General features: G+C 46.3%; 1 protein-coding gene across 1 annotated transcript in view; it reads right to left on the bottom strand.

The window, feature by feature from the left end:
• LOC137567897 (caspase-3-like) overlaps nucleotides 1–6603 on the bottom strand; it is a 161870-nt gene extending 155267 nt beyond the window's left edge. The window contains exon 1 of the mRNA XM_068278713.1: nucleotides 6541–6603. The gene's annotated coding sequence lies outside the window, so the exon portion shown is untranslated. The remainder of the gene's footprint in view (nucleotides 1–6540) is intronic.
• Between the last annotated feature and the right edge of the window lie 10236 nt (nucleotides 6604–16839).

Genomic DNA, 16839 nt, shown 5'->3' with positions numbered 1-16839 from the left:
TTTGCAGCTGTTCATCACCCAGGTTCTCCTGGACTTAATTGTGGTTGAGACCAACCGTAAAGCCACACAATTCATCACCGAGCACCCGGAGAGCATGTATGCCCAGCCTTTCGGGTGGAAACCAGTCCAAGTTTCCGACATTAAAATCTTTTTGGCCCTTATCCTTCACTTGGGACTAATGAAACAGAATGTACTGCGGTCGTATTGGTCTACGAACCCAGTAAATCATGTTCCCTTGTACCCTGCTGCCATGTCCAGGACACGATTTGAGTCCATCCTGCGCTTCCTGCACTTCAACAACGACAAAACCTGTCATGAAAAGGGCCACCCTGCTTATGACCGGCTCCACAAAATTCGGCCCCTCATAGACCACCTGTCATCAACATTTGCAGATGCTTATATCCCTGAACAGAACATCTGCGTAGACGAGTCCCTCTTACGCTTTACCGGGCGCCTTGGCATCAAACAGTACATCCCAAGCAAGCGCGCCCGGTATGGGGTGAAACTGTATAAGCTCTGTGAAAGGGCCACAGGCTATACATGTCGTTTTAGGGTCTATGAGGGAAAAGACTCAAAATTGGAGCCGGTCGGATGCCCTGACTACCTGGGGAGCAGTGGAAAGGTTGTGTGGGACTTGGTGTCACCCTTGTTCCAGAAGGGGTACCATCTTTTTGTGGACAATTATTACACAAGAGTGGCCCTCTTTCAGCACTTAAAGTTAGAAGGAATCCGATGCTGTGGCACTGCGCGGCCTAGTCGCCAGGGCTTCCCCCAACGGCTCGTTACCACCAGACTTGAACGGGGGCAGAGGGCCGCCTTGCGTACTGAAGACCTGCTCGCGGTGAAATGGAGGGACAAGAGGGACGTTTACTTTCTGTCCACCATTCACACAGACACGACAGTCCAAATTCAACGGGCAACTAAGGTCATTGAAAAGCCCCTTGTCGTCCACGAATATAATGTCAACATGGGAGGGGTGGACTTCAATGACCAGAGGTTAGCGCCCTATTTAATTTCCCGGAAAACAAGACGCTGGTATAAGAAAGTGTCTTTTTATCTGATTCAATTGGCAGTTTACAACAGCTTTGTTCTCTACAGTAAGGCTGGGAGAACTGGATCTTTCCTTCAATTTCAGGAACAGATCGTTCTGGACATCCTGTATCCAGGAGGTGCCAGGCCCCCCCCCCCCCCCAGATGCAACTAGCCGACTGCATGGAAGGCATTACACCTATCAGCTTCCGTGTGCCCCAGGTCAACGCATCCAAAGAAAACGTTGCCGTGTCTGCAGCAGGGCTGGAACAAGGACTGACACCGTTTATTATTGTCCCCGCTGTCCTGACCAGCCTGGCCTATGTGTAGGGCCGTGTTTTGAGAGGTACCACGAGCAGGTACACTATTAGAACCTAGGGAACTCCAGACACAGGAGTAGGCACACACTCAGTGGTCTTTCACACATTGTCGCAGGGAGAGGAGAGGTAAGCTTGAAAACCAAACGGGTAAGCATAAAAGTGGCAAGAAGGATCGGTTTCCATGCTTGATATTGCTGATCTGTCCTGGGTTGGCGATATAAGACGGCATGTTTGAATTTCCCTTGAGTGTGGACACCCCCGGTTTATATGTGATTTGGGCCTATGATGATGCTTTAATGCCACACAGAGTCATCTCTATTGGCAGGCATATTGCTGTATCCTACAGGCATAATGCTGTATACTAAAGTTCTGAGGCCCAGTCACATAAGTTGGTGGCTCACCCTGAGTGCAGGGTGGCACGGGGTGTCTCTCTCCTGAGGTTATCACTGCCATTGATGTGGAGGAAGATCTGCCATTGATGTGGAGCAAGGTATGTTTGCCGTTCATTTTTCCTTTCAGCCCAGAGTGCATTACCCGTATACCCAATATAAGGAGTATAGCAGAAACTCCTAATACTGGCCATACATGTAATGATTGCAGAGACCCTAAAATGCCAGGACAGACTTCACAAATGACCCCATTTTGGAAAGAGGACACCCTAAAGTATGATGTGAGGTGCACGGTGAGTTCATAAAAGATTTTAGTTTTTGTCACAAGTTAGCAGAATTTTTTTTTTATTTTTTTTTCTAACAAAGTGTCATTTTCCGTTTACTTGTGACAAAAAATAAGATTTTCAATGACCTCACCATTACCCTCATGGAATACCTTGTTGTGTATTCTTTCCAAAAATGGGGTCATTTGTGAGGTTTGTTAACTGTCCTGGCAAGTGGGCGGGGTGCTAAATTGTGAGCACCCCTGTAAAGCCTAAAGGTACTCATTGGACTCTGGGCCCCTTAGCGCAGTTAGGGTGCAAAAAAGTGCCACACATGTGGTATTGCCGTACTCGGGAGAAGTAGTACAATGTGTTTTGGGGTGTATTTTTATACATACCCATGCTGGGTGGGAGAAATACCTCTGTAAATGGACAATTGTGTGTAAAAAAATCAAAAGATTGTCATTTACAGAGGTATTTCTCCCACCCAGCATGGGTATGTGTAAAAATACACCCCAAAACACATTGTACTACTTCTCCCGAGTACGGCGATACCACATGTGTGGCACTTTTTTGCACCCTAACTGCGCTAAAGGGCCCAAAGTCCAATGAGTACCTTTAGGATTTCACAGGTCATTTTGCGGAATTTGATTTCCAGACAAAAAATAAAATCTTCTATGAACTCACCATACTCCTAACGGAATACCTTGGGGTGTCTTCTTTCTAAAATGGGGTCATTTGTGGGGTTCCTATACTGCCCTGGCATTTTAGGGGCCCTAAACCGTGAGGAGTAGTCTGGAAATCAAATTCCGCAAAATGACCTGTGAAATCCTAAAGGTACTCATTGGACTTTGGGCCCTTTAGCGCAGTTAGGGTGAAAAAAAGTGCCACACATGTGGTATCGCCGTACTCGGGAGAAGTAGTACAATGTGTTTTGGGGTGTATTTTTACACATACCCATGCTGGGTGGGAGAAATACCTCTGTAAATGGACAATTATGTGTAAAAAAAAATTAAAAAATTGTCATTTACAGAGATATTTCTCCCATCCAGCATGGGTATGTGTAAAAATACACCCCAAAACACATTATACTACTTCTCCTGAGTACGGCAATACCACATGTGTGGCACTTTTTTGCAGCCTAACTGCGCTAAGGGGTCCAAAGTCCAATGAGCACCTTTAGGCTTTACAGGGGTGCTTACAATTTAGCACCCCCCAAAATGTCAGGACAGTAAACACACCCCACAAATGACCCCATTTTGGAAAGTAGACCCTTCAAGGTATTCAGAGAGGGGCATGGTGAGTCTGTGGCAGATTTCATTTTTTTTTGGTGCAAGTTAGAAGAAATGGAAACTTTTTTTTTTTTTTCTCACAAAGTGTCATTTTCCGCTTACTTGTGACAAAAAATAATATCTTCTATGAACTCACTATGCCTCTCAGTGAATACTTTGGGATGTCTTCTTTCCAAAATGGGGTCATTTGGGGGGTATTTATACTATCCTGGAATTCTAGCCCCTCATGAAACATGACAGGGGGTCAGAAAAGTCATAGATGCTTGAAAATGGGAAAATTCACTTTTTGCACCATAGTTTGTAAACGCCATAACTTTTACCCAAACCAATAAATATACACTGAATGGGTTTTTTTTAATCAAAAACATGTTTGTCCACATTTTTCGCGCTGCATGTATACAGAAATTTTACTTTATTTGAAAACTGTCAGCACAGAAAGTTAAAAAAATCATTTTTTTGCCAAAATTCATGTCTTTTTTGCTGAATATAATAAAAAGTAAAAATCGCAGGAGCAATCAAATAGCACCAAAAGAAAGCTTTATTAGTGACAAGAAAAGGAGCCAAAATTCATTTAGGTGGTAGGTTGTATGAGCGAGCAATAAACCGTGAAAGCTGCAGTGGTCTGAATGGAAAAAAAGTGGCCGGTCCTTAAAGCGGATCCGAGATGAAAAACTAAATATAACAAGTGACTTGTCTATATATCTTATCTAAAGTTTAGATAGTTTACACAGCAAATCTATCTTCAAACAGCTTCAACAGTATATTCATATTTTTTCCTGTGATACAATGGGAGCAGACATGTTTTCTGCTTGTCACTATTACACAAGTACACACACAGGCAAGCTTATCTGTATCTAGGCATGCTAATCTGCATATTCTGTGAAAACTCCACTCTTATCTCCTCCATTACACAGGCAACTGATCTGTATCTGCACTGCAGCTCTCAGATTGTGAAAACTCTGCCTCTGAAATCTATAGCTAGTAACACCTTTTTCACCGGCCCAGACTGAAATCCCACAATCCCTTGCAAGCGCCAAGGCACTCTGGAGAAGCTGTGGGTGTGGCTTGTTTAGTTTATATGAAATTAGGGTATTAAAACAAAACAAAACAAGTATTTGGCTTGAGGAATGCCCTATAAACTATATGTAAGGAACACAATTATGTAAGGAGTAAAAGTTCATCTCGGATCCACTTTAAGGGGTAGAAAGCCCTAGGTCCTCAAGTGGTTAACACATATTTCACATGCTCCCTGTGTTCAGAAATATTAGATGAAAAAATGAGTATGTCATCTAAGTACACAAGGACGAACTGCCCCAGAACCTCTCTAAAGACTTCATTAATCAACTGTTGGAAGACAGCGGGTGCGTTGCACAACCCGAAGGGCATCACCAGGTACTCGTAGTGCCCATCGGGTGTGTTGAACACCGTCTTCCACTCGTCACCCTCTCTTATGCGAATCAGGTTGTATGCCCCTCTGAGATCGAGTTTGGTGAAGACACTCGCATCAGTAATCTGAGAGAACAAGTCATCAATCAGAGGGAGAGGATAACGATTTTTCACAGTAATTTTGTTTAGCTGTCTGTAATCGATACATGGCCGAAGGCCACCGTCCTTTTTCTGTACAAAAAAGAAACCTGCCCCGGCCGGGGACCTAGATGGACAGATGAAACCTTTGGCCAGGTTTTCTTTAATATATTCCTGCATGGCAAGTTTCTCCGGCCCAGAAAGGTTACACAAATGGCCTCTAGGGGGCATACAACCTGATCTCAACTCAATGGGGCAGTCAAAACTTCGATGAGGAGGAAGTTTGTCTGCCGCCTTGGGACAGAAAACATCAGCAAAGTCTGAATACTGAATAGGCAACCCCTCCACTTGAACCTTGGTAGCACATATAGTGACTTTCTCCATACAATGATGATGGCAAAAAGAGGACCAGCTCAACAATTGTCTGGAACTCCAGTCGATCTGAGGGGGATGTTTTTGAAGCCACGGCATATCAAGGATCACAGTGGAGGTAGCCATCTTAAGAACAAAAAATTGTATTTGTTCTTTGTGCAAAGCCCCTATCTGACACAATAATACAGGAGTGTGAGAGAGAGGTTGTTTGCCCTATAGTGGTGAATCATCCACTGCAGTAACCACAATCTGACGTCCCAAGGAAAGGGTAGGAAAACCAAACTTAACAGCAAAATCGTAATCCATAAAATTAGCTGCAGAAGCGCCAGAGGAACGGGAGAAACGCCCGACAGGGTAGCCGAAGCAGCTGCGGAGGTATCCTGACTGCCTGCAGCTGCATCTCCAGAGATTGTTACAGGTATAATTTAAATAAGGGAAGGCCAGGTGTTGAGGGATGTGGTCAATCAATATGCAACAAATCTTTAAGTCTTTGGCCAAATCACTGCTTTAATTGTTTTAGCAAGTATGCAGTATATTGCTCTAGCCAGATTACCACAACAAGGTAACCTTTGTTACAGTGGTTCCTGCTTTAATTCCATTACCGTGTTTCAATCTATTGTATCAATAGGCAAAGAGACACAGATATGTTAATGCAATACTTATTGCGAGTGTCATACACATGTGTCTTCGCTCAGGCACTGGTGTCCTTTGTTAACCCTGGATGCGCATTTGGTTTAGTGACTGTGGCTGGAGGCGTGTGCATGCCTGTGTAGAATGGCATAGGGCTTTGCACGCGCTTGCGCAAAGTTTTGGTGAACCTCTATGTCAAAATGTCGGTCTGCTCCTATAAAAGGCCAGTTCATCCCATCGCCCATTGCTGTTCATTCTGACAGCTAGTTGGTTAGCATTGATTCTTGTTCCTGGCCTAGCCCTACCCTGTCTTACTCCTTCCATTGGGACCTGACCCACCTGACTGTCCTTGATCTGATCCCTGCGTAGACTCTGGCTTGTGACCCCCAAATACAAAACCTGCCCCCTTCCCTGACTTGGATTGTTATTGGACTCTACCTGTCTGCCTCCTGCCTCAACCCTAGCTCGTTACTGACTACGAAATTTCTCATCCTCTCTTCTCGGAGGCTCCACACTGAGGTGTCACTGTTCTCTCAACCACTAGTTGAGTTTATCCCAGTTGTGTCCTGGTGGGCAAAACACCTCTTCCACTAGTGAGAGTCAGTGAACAGATCCTGCAAACCTAACAGCAAATTACAGAATGCTCCCATGTTATTTTATTTCTGGTCTGTCATCTGCATGAAAAGCTAGTTCAGCTTGCATAGAACATTGTATAAGTTACCTTAAGGAAGCTGGATGGCGTCTGAGCTCTCCCTGGTGATCTCTTGCACAAACTCCACAACAAGTGATTGTATCACAAATAGATGGGCTGGAGAGAGGGAGGGAACAAAAGACTGTGTACTTGGCAAACATCACTCAGTTACCTTCCTCATCATAATGATGCAATATACTTTACCTTAGTAAAATTCAGTTCAGAAGTTTAGTTTGCAGCTTATCTGTTTTACTATTGCATCACTCAGGGTCAGTTGGTGTATTGCTAGAGGTGACACTCCATCATCCTTATATAAATTATACATAGGTTAATGAAATTATATATTCATTCAGCACCTTATCTGAATTTAGGGCAGTTTTCCACTGCAAAATGCATGTGTGATCAGACCATGGTTTGTGCATTTTTGCAGCATGTGATTCTCTCTACTTTTTTTGTGCGATTTGTGTTTTTCGTTTCAACAAGTTTTTATTTTGTAGAACCAAAATAAACATTTGCAAAATGTGCAAAACATTACTTCATACGGGGCTCATGATAAGTAGAAAAGCATCAATGGCAACAATTGTAAAGTGCACATGATGAGATATAAAAAAATAAAATATAACAAAACATAAAATATATACAGTATAGCCACCAGGAGTAGAGAAAGGTAGCAAAGCATTATATTGATATAAGACAATGCAAATTGTCTTATTCGGGAACATTAAAGGGTCAGGAAAAAAGCCAAATAGGACAGCCCAACATTATCTGCATCAACCCAGTCGTCCCAAGTCTTGTAGAACTGCAACATACAATGCTCAACCATTGCTATCATTCTTTCATTTATCATAAGGCAATGTACTCGAGATACCACAGGGTTTAATTCAAGAACAGGTGACTTCCACTTTGAGGCCAGGTAGGAGTGAGCCGAGTTAGCAATATGTTGGACAAGATGATGGGTAGGGTGCTTCCTAATATTTGTCTTATAACCTAAAAGTAAAATTGCAGGTCTGAGAGCCAGTGTCCTACAAATTACTTGAGAAATCAAAGCATTAACCTAGCTCCGAAATACGGAAACCCCCGGGCAGTCCCGCCAAATATAGAAGAAAGAACCCCTTGCCCCACAACTCCTGAAGCATAAATTCGAGCTTTGAGGATAAATGTGGTTGACTTTAACTAGAGTCAGGTAGACTCGATGGAGGAGTTTGAGGTTAGTCTCAAGAAAAGAATAGTAGTAACTATCCTTCATAAGGGTCTCAAAACAGTAGCTTCATTTGGCCAGGGAAATCTACAATCCTAGATTCGCTTGCTGCCACTTGGCCAAGACTGGAGACATATATTACTCTGGATGAGCTACAATAAGACCATTGAGGTATGAAATAATTCCTTTATCAAATGCTGAGTCCCAAGACACCGCTCAAAGTAAGTATCAGCAGGGTCAGAGAGGAGGCAACCCAAAGAGGACCAATAGTGTTGTATTTGATGTATTAAAAGGGCATGGGAAGGATTCAGGGCATGTTGGTTAATCAGAGTGAGGGGGGAGATTAGCTGGCCATTGTGCACAAAGTTAGCTAACCTAGTAAATTTAATTTCCCCTAGCCAGGACAAATCCCCACACAGGCCCAGAGTAAAATCAGGATTATGCAAAATCAGGGTATTCAAGGAGGGGGCTGTTTGGAGTTGAAGAGTAAACCTATATCTCTTCCAAAGTAATAAGGTATGGACCAAAAATGGTGAGGTATTAGCTACTTTGGAGACCTGAGAGAGACTGGACCACACCAGTTCAGGAGCTCAGACACGGAGGAATCGGACCCTGAACTAGTAAAGAAGCTTACATAGCAAGGTCATATGCACTGCATGTATACAGCCACTAATGCTGGGAATACACCATACAATTTTCTGTTATGCTGGGTGTACACCATACAATTTTCTGTTAGATTCTTCTGTTAGATTTTCTATTAGAATGCATACTTAGATTATTTTCTGTAGAGAATGGTCATTATCTCTGGTACATTGTCTTCTGTTTATCTCCTGCTGAGTAGAACAATGCCTAATTGCTCGACAGATAGATCGTAAGTGTTAGGCAGAGCTGGGACAAGGTCCTCCAGAACCCAAGGCTGAGACACCAAAGTGCGCCCCTCCATCCATGCCACCCCAGCCATCACACACTGATTGCTATTAGACTAAGAGGCGCCACAGGGCCCACAACCTTCCCAACACCTTAATATCTAGTTATATGGCTTGCATTCACTGCTATGTATTCCCTTTTCTTATTTCTTTCTGCTTCATACACAATTAGGAATGACAGCTGAATGAATTCTGCGCCCCCTCCTACACTGCGCCCTGAGGCTGGAGCCTCTCCAGCCTTTGCCTCGGCCCGGCCCTGGTGTTAGGAATTCACCTGGAGGTTCCCGCAATGCGACCGCTCCTGACGAGAGTTGCGTCGGGTCCCCCACTTCCGCATGTCAACGGCCATCCTCCGCTGGTGATGCGTGCACTGGGGATCGCTCTGCGCACACTGGTGGGCGGATGTCTCGCTCCTCTCTGCCACAGTATGGTCTGAGGTGGCGACAGAGGTAGTGTCAGCTGACAGTTTAGTCAGCTGACAGGGGTTTATTTAATAAATATAAAATATGAATGCTGTCCCTGGCCGGAATTGAACCCTGGTCTCTCACGTTGGAGGCAATACCTTTAACCAGTATGCTATAGCTAATACACAGCCAAGAGGTTTTGTTCGTCAGCTGAGTAATTAGCTAGCTAACATGTATTGCTATCTGTGTCAGCTGATCTCTTCATCTGACACTTAAACAGGATTATTGCCTGCGTGTGATTGGCTGCTGTGTGCATGTGGTGGACCACTGATTGGTTGCATGAAGTATTTAAACCTGCTGAGTGCTTCCTGTGATTGCCTTTGATAGCTTTGGCTGTGTGCTTCTGCTGGGTGTGATTTACTGCTTATTGATTACCTGTGAACTTATCTCTGCCTGGAATCTGACTACGCTTGCCTTCCGCCTGAACCGACCTTCTGCCTGATCCCTGACTACTCTCTGATCTCTGCCTGGACCGACCTAGGATTACCTGACCTTGATTTCGCCTGCTCCTTGTGTACCTCGATACTTCGGATTGTACGTGCATGACCTGGGATTGTTACTGGACTCTGCTTATCTCCTGTTAGGTTCTGGTGAGTTACATAGTTCACTCTACGTTCATCTCCTATACCTTGCACCTACAAGGCCTGGGTGTAACCGAAGTCGGGCAGGTGTTGTTTCCTTACCTCCCGTTCAAGCGGGGACGCGCCACACAGGGTGAAGAAGGTGGGGATAGATTGGGGCATAGGAGCTGAGCTGTGAACTGATAACTTGCCAAGCCTGACATTACAGTAAGATACATTTCCAACATGTTGAACTTTATCTATCTGGCAGGTAAATCTAACAGAAAACTGAATGGCGTAAACCCAGCATTATGCTGGGCATACACGGCGTCGAGGGAGGCTTATCAATCGAGCCTGATGGCTCAATTGATAATGTCCGACTTGTCCGATCACCGCGGGGATCGATTCCGCACTCGATACCCGCGGGCGGACAATAGCGGCGAATCGAGCGGAAGATGAGAAATGCCGGCGGGGACGCGCAGGAATCAATCCGGGCGCACGCGCGGACAAGCTGGGACGCGGCAGGAGTCGATCCGGCGGCTAATCGAGCCACCGGATCGACTCGTGTATGCCCAGTATTAGATTTACCTGCCAGATAGATAAAGTTCAACATGTTGGAAATGTTGAATCTTACCATCTATCTGTCGAGCAATTAGGCATTGTTCTACTCAGCAGGAGATAAACAGAAGACAATGCACCAGAGATATTGACCATTCTCTACAGAAAATAATCTAATTATGCATTCTAACAGAAAATCTAACAGAAAAATCTAAAGCCGCATCTACACGCGTAGATGAGGCCGCGATGTTCCTTATCAATCGAGCCGCTGATGCGGCTCGATTGATAAGATCCGACAGGACGGAACTCCCCACCGCTGATTCCCTGCTCGCTCCCCGCGAGGGGACAATGGCAGGGAATCGAGCGGAAGATAAGCGGCGCCGGCGGGGACAAGCGGGGAATCGAATGCGGCACACGCGCGGCGGGCGGGGACGCGGAAAAGGCGATCCGGCTGCTAATCGAGCCGCCGGATCGCAGCCTCATCTAACTGTGTAGATGAGGCTTAACAGAAGAATCTAAAAGAAAATTGTATGGTGTATTCCCAGTAAGGGACAGAGGGAGCTTGAACCCTCTGGTGATGAGATTGCAAGGATAATTGTGAGAGATCGCGGTAAGGCAGCCGCCTCCACTCAGCGTGGGGCGGCTGGTTCCGTGGAGCACATGGCGCAGCACGGAAAAGCAGCCGCCTCTACTCTGCGTGAGGCGGCTGTGAAGGGCATGGCGGAGCGCGGTGAAACCGCCGCGTCCGACGCGGCGGTTAGCGCTCATGGCCCCGTTGTCCCTCCAAGTTCAGAATGACGCGCGTGCGCGCGGAGAGGCAGGGCTTATGTGGTGGTCAGAAAGGGGTCAGCTGACCAGGCTGGTCAGCTGACAACTCTGCCTTCCCTCATTGGTCCAGCACTTAGGGAGGTGTGGAGAGATCTCTGTGTATATATACTGCCGGCTGTTCAGTTGCTGGTTGTCTGGCGTTGCGAACACAACGTGGGAGCACTCAGACCCTTAGTCAGATCCTTAAGTGTGCCGGGACAAGCTAGAGCTGTAATCCTACTCTTAGCTAGATTCTGTTGATAGCTTAAAGTACTAGTTTGATTGTAATGATCTGTTATGACCCCTTGCCTGCCTGACTATCCTCCTGAACTCTGATCTTGTACCTTGCCATTCTGATACTCCTTTGCCGAACCCCGGCTCGTCCTTAGACTCTGCTTCTGCCTCCTGATCTTGTACCTCGATATTTCTGATACCCTGTTGCCGAACCCTGCCTGCACCTAGACTCCGCCTCTGCCTTCTGAATCTGTACTTTATCTGTCCGTGTGTTTACGACCTGGCTTGTCCGACCTCGAGAACCGACCTTACTATTGGAGGCGGTTCCTCGTCCTGTTAGTGACACTTCCTCCTGAGTGTCACTTTCAGACAATCCTTCCTACTCTCGACCTGACTCCTCCCGCCTTGGAGAGTTCAGGTCTTCGGAAGGAATCTGTGCAGTACTCCTTACTGCGCTGAGGCCTAGTCCTCTAAGTGTTACTGTTGCACCTAACACTACACTCTACTCAGGTGAACAGAGGTTAGCTGGTATATCGGATTATCGGTGATACTGCAGATGACTTATAATCTGGTATATATCTGTATTCCCAGTGATACTGCAGATCACCGGTAATCAGATCCTCTCTGTGCTTCACCGATCGTTACAGTAATGGCAGGCATACACGGCAAGATTCTCCCTTATCAATCGAGCCACTGACGGCTCGATTGATAATATCCGGACAGGTCCGATAACCTGCAGGATAGATTCCACGCTCGATCCCCGCCGGCGGACAATAGCGGGGAATCGAGTGGCTGATAAGGAACGCCAGCGGGAACGAGCGGGAATCGATCCACGCGCACCCGTGGATGAGCGGGGACGCGGCGGGAGTCGATCAGGTGGCTAATCGGCCGCCGGATCGAACCCGTGTATGCCAGGCATTACAGATAGTGGGAGAGTAGTTTGTAGAGAACATGCCACAGGGTAGCCTAATGTGTTTCACACCTAAATACTTGACATATCTGCCTTTAACCTTAAATCCATGGTTGGTAGCTAGAGTGGACACCACCTGATTGGGTATATGGCAAGGGAGGAGTTCAGATTTGTTCAAGTTCAAGGACAGCCCCGAAACTTGATCAAAATCTGAAAATAGACTGAGTAAAGTTGGGACTGAGGTGAGAGGATTAGTGAGGGCCAAGTTATCCGCAATAGTGAGACTTTGTAGGATGTGCTACCAATAGTGTAACCTTTAATGTTTAATGCCTCGCTAATCTTAAGGGCAAGTGACTCCATACAAAGGCTGAAGATAGCTGGAGAGAGAAGTAACCCCGCCTAGTACCCCGTTCAATTTTGATAGAGATCTGAACACAGTTGATGTGTTATACCTTGTGCCATTCAATATCAAACACATTTTGGCAACAACAACAAAAAAAAAGTTGAAAATGGATCAAAGTGTTACCACAACTTCATACCACTCAATGCAGTAGAAAGTTAAGGCAGCCATACACTGGTCGATGTGCCATCAGATCGACCAGCTGACAGATCCCTATCTGATCGAATCTGATCAGATAGGGATCGTATGGCTGCCTTTACTGCAAACAGATTGTGAATCGATTTCAGCCTGAAACCGATCACAATCTGTTCAGCTGCTACTGCCGCCTGTCCTCCCCCCGCGCATACATTACCTGACGCTGGCTCCCGGGCATCTTCTCCACGCTGCACCGCTCTGTTCTTGCTCCATCTCGGCGCTTCCTGTGTCACTCCGTGACCAGGAAGTTCAAATAGAGCGCCCTCTATTTGAACTTCCTGGGTCACTGCAGTGACCCAGGAAGCGCCGGGATGGAGCGGGTGCAGCGCTGAGAAGATGCGGAGAAGACGCCCGGGAGCCCGCATCAGGTAATGTATTTTTCATCGGATCGTCCGCCGCTAGCGACGCGCACTTTACCCGCGGGCGATCGAGGGTAATTTCCCGCACGGCGCGATTGACGGACCGATCCGATTTCGGGAGGAAATCGGATCATCGGCGGCGTTTACCGCGAACGATTGGCAGCAGATTCGATCCCAGGATCGAATCTGCTGTCGAAACGGCCTGGAATCGGGCCAGTGTATGGCCACCTTAATGCTTACTTTGATCTCTCTGTTCTTTTGTCTGTGCTTAAGTGAGATAAAGAAAGGGCATTTCTGGTGAAAGAACAAGGCCTGGAGGAACCCGCAGGGTGTCGGAGGGGCCCAAACATGATGGGTCTTGGCTGCCTCAGGGAAGGGAGGTCAGTTTGCCATCAGCTTAAACTAGGACAGGGTTAATCAAGAGTTTACGGTATATGGTAGGGGAGGGAGGTGTTTGGTATAGGGATTGGGGATTCCAAGCAGGATGGGGAGGATTTAGCCAGGAAGGAAGGGCTCACCATTTGCTGGAGAGGAGAAGTTTCCCACTCACCCCCCTTAATGCTATGTTTATTGGCCTGTATGTTCTCTTTTTCTTTTCTTTCAGGCAGAGTATGGCGCCAGTAATTGTCATTGCAGCCTACAGGGGCTGGGTCCTCGGAGGTCCCTAAACCGTTAGTGATTGTGGGGAGGGTAAGCCTGGGTGCGTATTCCTCCGGTTGAATATTGATGCTAGTTTCTAGGTAGGACCATGTGGTAATTTCTTACAGTTGTCCCCCAGGTGGCATCCAAGGCTGGTGGCCATGGCTGTGCAGTTTTAAGTATTTGGGTGACTTGCTGAGTTTCTACCCTTTATGTTCTTGTTTATAGGTCTCGAGTCTTTGGTTGTTGACTCAAGTTTTTTTTGTTTGTTAAATAATTTTATAAATGAAAGAGCTGCTTTGGCCCATTAATCCAACCTCCAGCAGCCTGTGTATCAAACATCTACTCTATTAAAGCATTACAGTTCATGACTGCCCTAACTTAGGACAGCAGTTTGCAGATGCCTCAGTAAGGCCCTGCTTCTACTTTTTTTCATGTTAATTACCTGGTTTACAAAGAATGCTTCTTTTCATGCACAGAAAAATACCTGACACCATGTTGCTATTTTACAGACATTGTACATTTTCCCATACCTCCCAACTTTTTGAGATGTGATACCGGGACACTTAAGCCACACCACTGACACACACCCAACCACACCCCCTGACACACCCACTCCACTTACCACATTGCAGATTTATATATATATATATATATATATATATATATATATATATATATATATATATCTGCAATGTGGTAAGTGGAGTGGAAGTGAAAAAAGGATTGAGGTGCCAGCCGGCGGCTGTGTGTGGGATGCGGGTCTGGGATAAGATTGTCCCTCTCCCAAATGTGTCCCCGTGTATGGAAAGATAATAGCGCAGCGGAGCGGGCAGTCTTACCATTCTTACCATTCCTTCTCGCGTACCGGGCATCTATCTTGCTTCAATCCACTTCCTGTGACGTCGCAGGAAGCGGAGAAGACCAGATGCCCGGTACGCGAGGAAGAATGGTAAGACTGCCCGCTCCGCTGCGCTCTTATCTCTCCATACAGGGGGACACTGGGGGGCACATTCGGAGGGACAATCTTATCCCAGACCCACATCCCACACACAGCCGCCGGCTGGCGCCTCGGTCCTTTTTGTTTTCCTCCGCTGCCTGCGGAGGGGGACCCCTCCCCCAACCCGTGACCGCCCCGATGAAAACGGGACGGTTGGGGCCCCTGATTTCCCTATGCAAAACAATAGAACTGCAGAGGAAAATATATGCATATTTCTATACAAACATGCATGGCATTCGGAAAATCACATGTTGGCCTTAGAGTTAAAGTAACTGTTTAATGCATGCTGCTGGAGTTTTGAAACAATTAACTGTACGTTACTGAGTGGGGGGGGGGGGGGGGGGGGGAGGGGGGGAGGAGCGAACAATGCCCTGCTGGCCCCAGGTCTAGCCACTGAGTGAGGGCCTTTTCCACTACAAATGCAAGCACACTGCGAGTTGCTCCCTTAAAACAAAAAATAAAGTAAATAATCCTGCAATTTTATCTGATTTGGTGCATTTTTTTATGCAATTTTTAATTTACATGCTTGCATTTTGCGATCCTGATTGGTTTGGTAAAGGTGCCCACTAATGATGCAATCCCTTGAATGATCGACCGTACGATCAATCTGATCGAGTACTATTAACCACTTCACAACTGAGGGGTTTTACCCCTGAAACACCAGAGCAATTTTTACCTTTCAGCACTCCTTCCATTCATTCGTCTATAACTTTATTATTACTTATCACAATGAAATGAACTATATCTTGTTTTTTTCCCCACCAATTAGGCTTTCTTTAGGTGGGACATTATGCCAAGAATTATTTTATTCTAAATGTGTTTTAATGGGAAAATAAGAAAAAATGTGGGAAAAAATCATTATGTTTCAGTTTTCGGCCATTATAAATTTTAAATAATGCATGCTACTGTAATTAAAACCCATGAAATTTATTTGCCCATTTGTCCCGGTTATAAAACCGTTTAAATTATGTCCCTATCACAATGTTTGGCGCCAATATTTTATTTGGAAATAAAGGTGTGTTTTTTTCAGTTTTGCGTCCATCCCCAATTACAAGCCCATAGTTTATAAAGTAACAGTGTTATACCCTCTTGACATAAATATTTTTTTTATTTATGTTTTTTTTTTTATTGTAATTTTTTTTTTTTAATAAATAAATTGGGGAGTGTGGGAGGTAATGAGTTAATTTATTGTGTAAAACTAATGTATGTGTATATGAAAAATGCTTTAGGGTGTAGTTTTACTATTTGGCCACAAGATGGCCACAGTGATTTTTTGTTCATGCGACCTGCATGCGTACAGGAAGTACGCTTGCAGGAAGCACAATGAGGCTGGGAAAATCACAATGATCTCGCTGCTTCTCATAGAAGCAGCCGATCATTGCGGGGGCTTAGATAAACGAACGGGCACTGGCGTACCAATAGGCCCTGCAGGCCCTGCAGCCCCTGCGCCTGCGGGGGGGCCCGACCCGGACCCCCCCCCCCTGGGGCCCGCTCGGGGCCGTTTTGTGGGGGCTGGAAGGGTGGCAGCATGATTGGAAAGCCTTGGCCACAGTCGGCGGGGAGAGGGGAAGTTCCCCCCCCCCCTCTCCCTCACCTAGGGGCTCTCCCCTCTGCGCTCCCCTCCAGCTAAAGTTTTTGGCAGTTGGAAACAGCTGTAAAAAGTTTATTTACCACAATGCAACAAGCCTCTCACAGGGTGATGCCAGAACCATGGTCCTGACATCACACTGTGGGAGGGGTTTCCCCACAATATCAGCCATACAGAGCCCCTTGGTTATCCGTTTATGAAAAGGAAAAGATGTCTCATGGGAAAGGGGTTATCAGCTACTGATTGGGCTGAAGTTCAATTCTTAGTCATGGTTTCTCTTTAAGGATAAAACAAAACTGTTGCTCTCAACCACACCTTGCAGGACTCACTAGCAGCAGGGCCGGCCCGCTCATGAGGCGGGGTGAAACATTTGCCTCAGGCGGCAAACTTCTAGGGGCGGCACCCGCCCGTCCGTGGGTGCAGGGGGGGGCGGCCGCCGAGCCGGAGGGGTAGCGGGCAGGTCGGGGGTATTGGGCCTAGTAGTGGGGAGG

Source organism: Hyperolius riggenbachi, chromosome 1, assembly GCF_040937935.1.
Source record: "Hyperolius riggenbachi isolate aHypRig1 chromosome 1, aHypRig1.pri, whole genome shotgun sequence".
NCBI classification, from domain to species: Eukaryota; Metazoa; Chordata; class Amphibia; order Anura; family Hyperoliidae; genus Hyperolius; species Hyperolius riggenbachi.
Note: the sequence above shows the minus strand (reverse complement) of the source record. Positions and strands in the feature narration are given on the sequence as shown.